We start from the raw sequence: 8,135 nt of genomic DNA, 5'->3' as shown, positions 1-8,135 counted from the left end.
CACAATTTAGGATGAGTTTGATCCCTAAAGTTCTGTCTAAAAATGTGAAAATAAAATGAAAAACCTTTTTTCAGTACAGTTGTACTTCTTCGAAATGCACAACATGTATGTAATAAAGAAAGCTATTATACAATTTTTAACCAAAACAAAACAAAATGAACCTGAAATTAAAAATAAACCACATTTTTAAAAAACTGTTTATAAGACTAAACTAAACTAAAATCAAAATTGATAAGAAATGTAGAAATTCCTCATTAGGTTTAGCTTATGTGTAATGATTCAAACACAGAAAGTTACTACGAAAATGTACATCTCTGAGAATAATATAGCTATAGTATGAGAAAATTCACAAACTACTCCTTGTCTTGTACAAAAAGAGCTTTCATGAGCTGACCCTGGAAACGGCACGTAATAGCAATACGTGCCACATTATTAATATCAACATGCAGCAGCAACAAGTGTGTTTATTTCACTTGAAAGTGTAGTTTAAGGTGGTCTGAAAAGCTTACAGGGTCCAGCAAAAAAGAAAAGTCTCAAAAGGAAACAGTCCACATGACACCAAATAAAACTTTCAATACATCTGCAGAGAAATGATGAAAAAATATGGAGCATATCCTGATGGAGTGTGCAAAAGAAAGAGCTTGTGATAGCTTATACTTGTGCAGCCATACACAGAACAGAAAAAGGATGGCCGAGGGGATGAAAAAGAGGTAAATCTTATCAAATGGAGCCTTCAGAATGGGCACAAAGAGATGCTAGAGACAGGCAGAGGTTTAGTATTCTGCATGCTCCTCAATGTAAAATTGCAAAGACTTTGTATATCTTACTATCTACAGCAAAGCATTCAGAAAACAATCAGGAGAAATCTCTGTGTGCACAGGACAGGGTCAAAAATCAGTGTTGTATCTGTGATCTTTGGGCCCTCAGACAGCACTGCATTAAAAACAGGAATTCTGTCATGGAAATCGCTGCATGGGCTCAGGAACGCTCTGTTTGCGAACATCAACAAATGCTCAGAAGATCATCGGAAGATATGATCCAGAAAGGGAGCCATCTACTCCAGCCTAATGCTCATTTAATATGGAGTGAGGCAAAGTGGAAATGTGTTCTGTGTCAGACAAATGTGATGTGAATTTCCTTTTAAAAAATATGGATGGAGAGGGACCATCCGGCTTGTTATCAGTGTCTCTGATGGTATGGGGGTGCATTAGTGTGCAACTGTTTGCCCTGGAAGAGCAGAACAAACACCTGCACTGTTCGTTCAGAGTCGCCTTGCCTTAAAACAATATCAAAATGCAAAAATGCTTCATTTTCCCTGTTAAAGGTGAGATTCCCCGCATGTACTTCATCTTGAATCCTTCACAAAGGAACAAATAAAAACATTGCTTGTCTGTTAACAATGCTCCTCTTGTTCTTCTTCAGAAAGTTTGAACATGTTTTCCATATCAATGACAGATGGCTCTGTATTCGAAAAAAAAAAAATCACAGCACTTTAGTAAACACCAATACATCTGACAATCTGTGCTACTAACATTTTTTCTGTATTTTCAATTTTATTTTAAACAACAAAGATGACATTTTAAGACAGAATATGTTTTTTTTCTTCTTCTGTTATTTTTCTACCACATCGCATTATAGTCTTGTTGAATCTTTGTCCTGCACAGCTGCTGTACACTGCTTTTCAGTGTGTCACATGATGACTTTGCAGTAAACAATACAGTGAATGACATTTCCGCCTAAGTTTTTAAACAAGTCTAAGAATGGCTAACTTGTCTGCCTTTCTCATTTTGCACTTGGCACTGCCTTTTAATGGCACCACGTTGAGTCTGTTCGGCCTGTTCCTGAGTCTCTGCCTCAACACCAGCCCCAGGCCCCCGTCACAAAGACTGTTTCTAAATCAGCTGCAGTTTTATCTCTTCCTGAATCAAAGAATGTACTTCCTGCTCTACAAATTGTTTCTGAATCACAGCCTACAAACAAAGTCGGACAGGTTTGAGTCACCTGACCTTCCCTATCTTCCTGAATTTCACTGACACCTCCCATCTTCTTGAGTCAGAGTCTGCTGCCGTCCTTGTGGCTGTTACAGAAACTGCTCCTAAATAAGATTTCTTTTACAAAAGGCCCTTGGGTTGACTGACATGAAGACAGCTTCTTCGTCTGTTCATCATTTAGCTTCCAGCCTCCTTCACACATGCCATGATAGTCAATGCAACTGCCATTAACTCCCAGCACAAGGTGCTTCTGTCATTCACACTAATGTATTATCCTGTTCCAGGGCCATCTTAGCCATTATTGGAAGAGGTACCATGGCCACTGCCTTCTAGTACATCCCCAGTTTTACATCCCAGATACCAGCACAGAGAAAGGGTGTGCAGATGGGCTAACAGATTCACTTGAACCAGCCAGTTGGTGGAGTGATTTATCTTCTTAACTCTGCCTCAACTGCATGAATAATCACACGTTTGCCAAACTGTAGGGAACAATCAGAGGTACCTTCTCCCAAAAACCCTGCCAGGTAGACTAGTTCTCTTCTGATCTTCCCAACAGGCCCTGTCACAAACGTATTAGTGCTTAAAACTGCATTAGACAGAGTAAAGCAGCAATGAAAATACAATTAACTTGGCATCTGTCCACTGTTATCTGTCTGCTACATATCTCCCGCTCGTCTTCGTCTCCTTGGCAAGCCCGGAGCTTTGAGACCAGAAGAGCAGAAAAGCAGGCGCATTAGCTACAGGAACAACAGCACCTCAGGGGTTCAGAGACGTTCACGCACAGATCTGTATAGATACAGAACAGCAGTTAAACCGCGTGTTAACAGAGGACAGATGTTAATGCAATGCTCATAATGTGTGTGATGTGCAATATGGGACAGTAAAAGCATTATGAGCATGGGAAAAATCAAACAGTAGAAAAACAACAACTCATAAACTACAAGTCATGCTTACAGTTATGTAACCTTCAGGTTTCACTTAAGGCTTGGAACTCAGTGTTCAGGGAAAAGGTCCTGTCCTCTGATTTGATTGGTTGACAGGGATTTAGGACCTGAAAGTCAGACAGAGCAATGACTCAGTAAAAAAAGGCTCCAACGTGCTTATTTTGCATCACACTTTGATTTGCTTTGTTGGGCTGATACTTCATACATAAGACAGGTTGCACCAGCTTTGACGAGTGGCTCCACAGGGGACACTTTTATAAAGGCCTTTAATAAAGAACATTTGACCAATTAAGACCATTTAAACACACACTGACAGATTTCATTATTATGATGCATATAGGTGTGTACTTTCAGATCAATTTGACAAACAAACCTAGCTTACCTGATAATCTTAAAAGGCTAGGAGTGCTACTGTAGTTTGCATATTTTGACCAAATCCTTTTAGTAAAAGTCTTCACTCTATTTTTTGGGGATTTTTAAAAAATGAGCAAATAAGAGCATTCACCCCTGTTCACACTGGTCTCCGATTGATCACCACCATTGGACTGTACCAGGAGATACAAATCAAAAAACTTAGGAGGTGATGAGACACACCTGGAAATGAAAGAAATAAAATTACAAGACAGATTGCTCCAAAGATGCAAGCTCTTGCGTTCTTATATTATGCCAGGTTACATGTGCAGTGAGTAATGAAAGCAGTTGCAACATAATCTTATCATGTGACCTTGTTAGATAAATGTCTGCACTGAAAGGCAGCAACAAAGTAGAGAATCAGTAGGTAACCTTGTAAAAATAGTGAGTGTCTATGCTGCCATGCCATCCCTCTGAACCTGCCACAGAGGAAGAGCCTTGACACAGACAAAACTATCATGAATCGTGTAGTCATAACCAGCAGTCATAACAAAGGCTTATGAGCTGCAACTGAAAAAAGCAACATTACAAGCAATATTTCTGTCACCACAATCCAAGAGGGATAAAAAATCGTTTCCCTCTAATGCATCCTTTTACAGTGTAGAGCAGGGATGGGAAACATAAGGCCCAATCTTGGCCCGGCCTGACAAAGACTCCAATCTGGCCCACTGGACAGCTTTGAAAAATATGAAAGAGGGCATAAATTTTGGAAATTTGACTGTATTTTTATAAGCTTTACAGCTTTTTCTACTGATAAAGACCTCCCCCCATGACTATTCTTAATATGCCAACACAATTAAAACACAAGTAAAACAGTTAAGAAAAGTTTTTTCACTATCTAGAAATTTCAGGGTTTTTTCTTTCTTTTTTTTTTTAACATTTTAATGTACTTTTTACAGTGGCCCCACATAAAAAACAAAAACAAAAACATATTCTGTGAATTACAGGACAGCCTGGGCAATGGTACTCAAGGAGTCTTACTCATTTCTTTCTTACAAGTTAAGCCCGAATGTTGACACATTCATGACAAATCACGAGCAAGAGCCGAAGTTTTGTCTGTTGCTTACAGCTGTTTGCAGGAGTCTTTACACAGAGATCATCATATTTGCTGTATTAGACAGCAGCAGAAGTCTCCCCTGAGCCTTTCTAAAGTGAGAGCGTTCTTGGAGTTCATGCTCAGTGGTTCGTACATTATTGAAAACTATGACATGATTGGTCGACGTGAAAATGACACACTAAGTGAAAACAAATAAACAAACAAAACACCAAAATAGCAACAGTTTTTGATTTTTTCAGTATGTGACTTGGATAGGAGAGTAACCTTTATTAGAAACTCTGTTTCATGGTTTCCAGATGCTGAGCGTGTCTCACATTACAAAGATTTGAATGATTTCCTGCAATGTTACAGGGTGGTCAGTAGATGGCACTAAATACAAAGGTATAATCAGGAAGCTCGCATCATCAAGTGTTCAAAACTTCGATGATGATGCTCACATAGGGTGAAAAAACACTTTGTGGGAGATACTGGGTGACCGATGGCATTATGTCAGCATGTCTCTTCAGACTAAAAGAATATTGTGAAACTTTAATACTTTAAAAAGGAGCAACATCTTGTGGTGATGAGAGGGTCAAAGTAAAGAGTCTTTCTCCTCCAACCATATATTCAGAATTTAATAAAAAGTGGAGGAGTCCCTAAACATCCACCTGGCTCTTGTGACCTTCCTATGGGGATGAATAGAAGACTCTTAAGAATAAGGGCCTGTGTGTGTGTGTGTGTGTGTGTGTGTGTGTGTGTGTGTGTGTGTGTGTGTGTGTGTGTACCCCCATATGAACGCAGAAAAAAAGGATTTCCTGATGGACTCTGCAAAAGAAAGCAAAAAAGATGTGAAGTGATATTTTGGTTGGGGCTCACACTCACACACGCACACATGGAGCAGAGGATGAAAAAGGGGTAAATCTTATCATTTAGAACCTTCACAATGGGCATAAAGAGCTGCTAATCTGCTTCATCTCCCCGGTCCCTTTGTGCGAGTGGAAATGGACCTTCTGTCCACCGGCAGCTTGTCACCCCGCTCTTTTGTCCTCCGGTGGATGTGATGGCCTGCCCATCACAAACCTCATCTCTCTCCCCCTTTTGTGGGGACCCGCGCATACAGCCCTCAGCTGGAGTCCTATAAGTCCTTTAGGTGTCTTTTCTTTTATTAAATCCTACCTTTTCTCTCATTCTCCTTTATTCTTCTTTGTTTGCCAGAGGCTGCCTGACACGTATGGATTGTAACAGGCGGGGATAAGACGGATGTGTATGCCAATCTAAATCCGTTGATTTAGTGAGAAGAGAATATTGGTGGTGTTAGGAGTGCTACATCCGATCTCATTAGTACTAAGGGCGATCAATAAAGCTTTTGGGTCTGCTGAATGCAGCGTTCACTGAAGGACTGTGCTTTGTGAGTTTGTTCTTTGCCTTGTGCTCACTGGCAGATGACCTTTGCTACCTTTAATACTCACAAATCACCCGTGATCTATTGGGTGGCAGGACTGGCAACCAAGACAGCCTCTTCATATAGTGGATTTAGTCTGGCAAGCATCTACTTTGCTTTTCAGCAAGGTGCTTACTCCAAATTATATACTTACAGCACCTGATGACTATGAGCCTGTTTTTAAAGAGGCAAGCACTTCTGTCAGAACCAACACTCAGTTAAAAATCACATGCAAATATACAAATACAGGATATTTACAGGCCATTTACATGCAGAATTTCTCCCTGAAAAGACAAGCGTGCCAAGTTTTTTTTATTTTTTTGGCTAAAACATCTGGTCCAGAGGCTTTTTTTTTTTTTTTTTTTTGGGTTGTATGGAAGCCCCAAACGCAATTTCATTGTTCTTGACAATGACAATAAATAAATAAATACTAAATACTAAATACTTCCTTGCTGACGCTAGTCTGCAGGGAAAAAAGGGAACTTTTCATTCATGAAGTTTTCAACCTGCTCCCTCACTGTGGTACTTGAGCAAACAGCCCCGCCTACAGTTTCTGTGCTGAGTTGTGGTTTGCTTGTGTCACGGATTCTTTGTCATTTTTTTTCTGATGCTTTATAAATGTAGCTCAAGCCTTTTACACAGATGACTAGCTTCCCAGCGCTTGGGTTGATGACCTCCAGAGGAAGCAATGTTCGAAAAAGAGCTTTCCACTTGGAAGGACCTGGACTGAGCTTGACATTGTGTCTCCGAGGTTGAGCTTGAACTATCTGACCCTTGCGGTCCACTGAGAGCAGTTCAGCCACCTTTTCTACAGTGAGGAGAACAGCGCAGAGGATAAGATCTGCTGTCAAACTGCTCTTGACAAACACAAAGGGACTCACTCCACTGCTACTGAACTGAACCCTAGCTACAGTCCTCTATTTAAGGCAAGGGTGGATAGGGTGGATGGGGAGGGGGGGTGAAAGCCAGCGTGTGAGTGAGAAGTGGTGGAGAAGGAAAGAGGAGAGACAGAGAGAGAGGCATTGTGTGAAAGATAACTCAGGTTAAAGGAGCAACAGTGAGCCAACAGTGTGGAGGATCTGTCAGAGACACAGTGACAAACAGGTTGAGGCAGAGATGCGTCTTTAGAGAAGATGCACAATCCCAGAAGTAGTCTGTTTACACATTCCTGGTACAACGGAATGAAAAACTACAGCAGGATCTTGTTTCTCCACCCCCCCTACACACAAACACATGGATATGCAAGATATGGATGGATATGCAAGCATATTTAGACGTGGTTTCTAAGCTGAAAATGATGTAAATGGCAATCTGTGATGCTGACAGGCACCTTTAAAAAAAATCATCTTAGAGTCCTTTTACCACAAGGGGCAGTCCCAGATTGTGGCAACAGGGCAACACATGTAGCTTCCTTAATATGCAGATTATCAGTGCATTAATCAATGAAATGGCTTATCGTGTGTGTTATGCACTCAAACCTCAAGGCTGACATGCATTATGCATAAGATTTTATGACAAACAGTAGAATAAATATTATTGTGTAAGACTCACTGGAGACTATACTGTAGCCATAGTCAATGCTTTGTAGCAAGTAGCAGAATCAATCTAATGAACCCCTTTCCTGCAAGAAGCAATGGTCTGTTTCAGCTTTCTACTAACTATAATAATTATTTTAAAGATGAATTAAAGTGCAGCTGAAAATTGAAGACAAAATAAAAGTAAGATGCAAATACAAAAACACTAAACTAAAAACCCCTCAAGTGGTAAACAAAGACACTGAACCATTTAATGGAGATTACATGTCCAAGGTGGTCCCAGTCTCCACAGCACAGATTGAACAGTCGTCTGCTTTCCCCTCCTTACAGTCACAGATTTCTGGGGGGGTTTCGACATTTTAGCTCTTTGATGAGTAAAACCAGCTCCTCGTGCGCTCCAATGGCCTGCTGCAAATGTCGTGAGGTTGATGTGTTTGACCTTCAGATAATGCAACTTCTGCCAAATCCGCAACACCACAGTGAACAGCAGAGGCTTTAACGTGACCGTGTCTGACTCCGAACGTCACGAGATGGTTGGTGAAGCAGAAAAAAAGGGGGAAAAAAAAAGGAAAACCCACATCTTCAATCTCAGTGACTGTGAAATAACTATGGCATGATCCTGGTTGGGTAGCCCTAAACACCCTCAGGTCAACTAATAAAAGAGGTTGGGCATTTATATTATATCATATTTAATAATTATATTAAATATATTAATATTATATTTGTCACATAACTGTCAGGGACTGGGTCTCTGACCCAATGTTTCGAGTTTAGTTT

This window comes from Astatotilapia calliptera, chromosome 23 (assembly GCF_964374335.1).
Source record: "Astatotilapia calliptera chromosome 23, fAstCal68.1, whole genome shotgun sequence".
NCBI classification, from domain to species: Eukaryota; Metazoa; Chordata; class Actinopteri; order Cichliformes; family Cichlidae; genus Astatotilapia; species Astatotilapia calliptera.
This window is presented reverse-complemented; position numbering follows the sequence as displayed.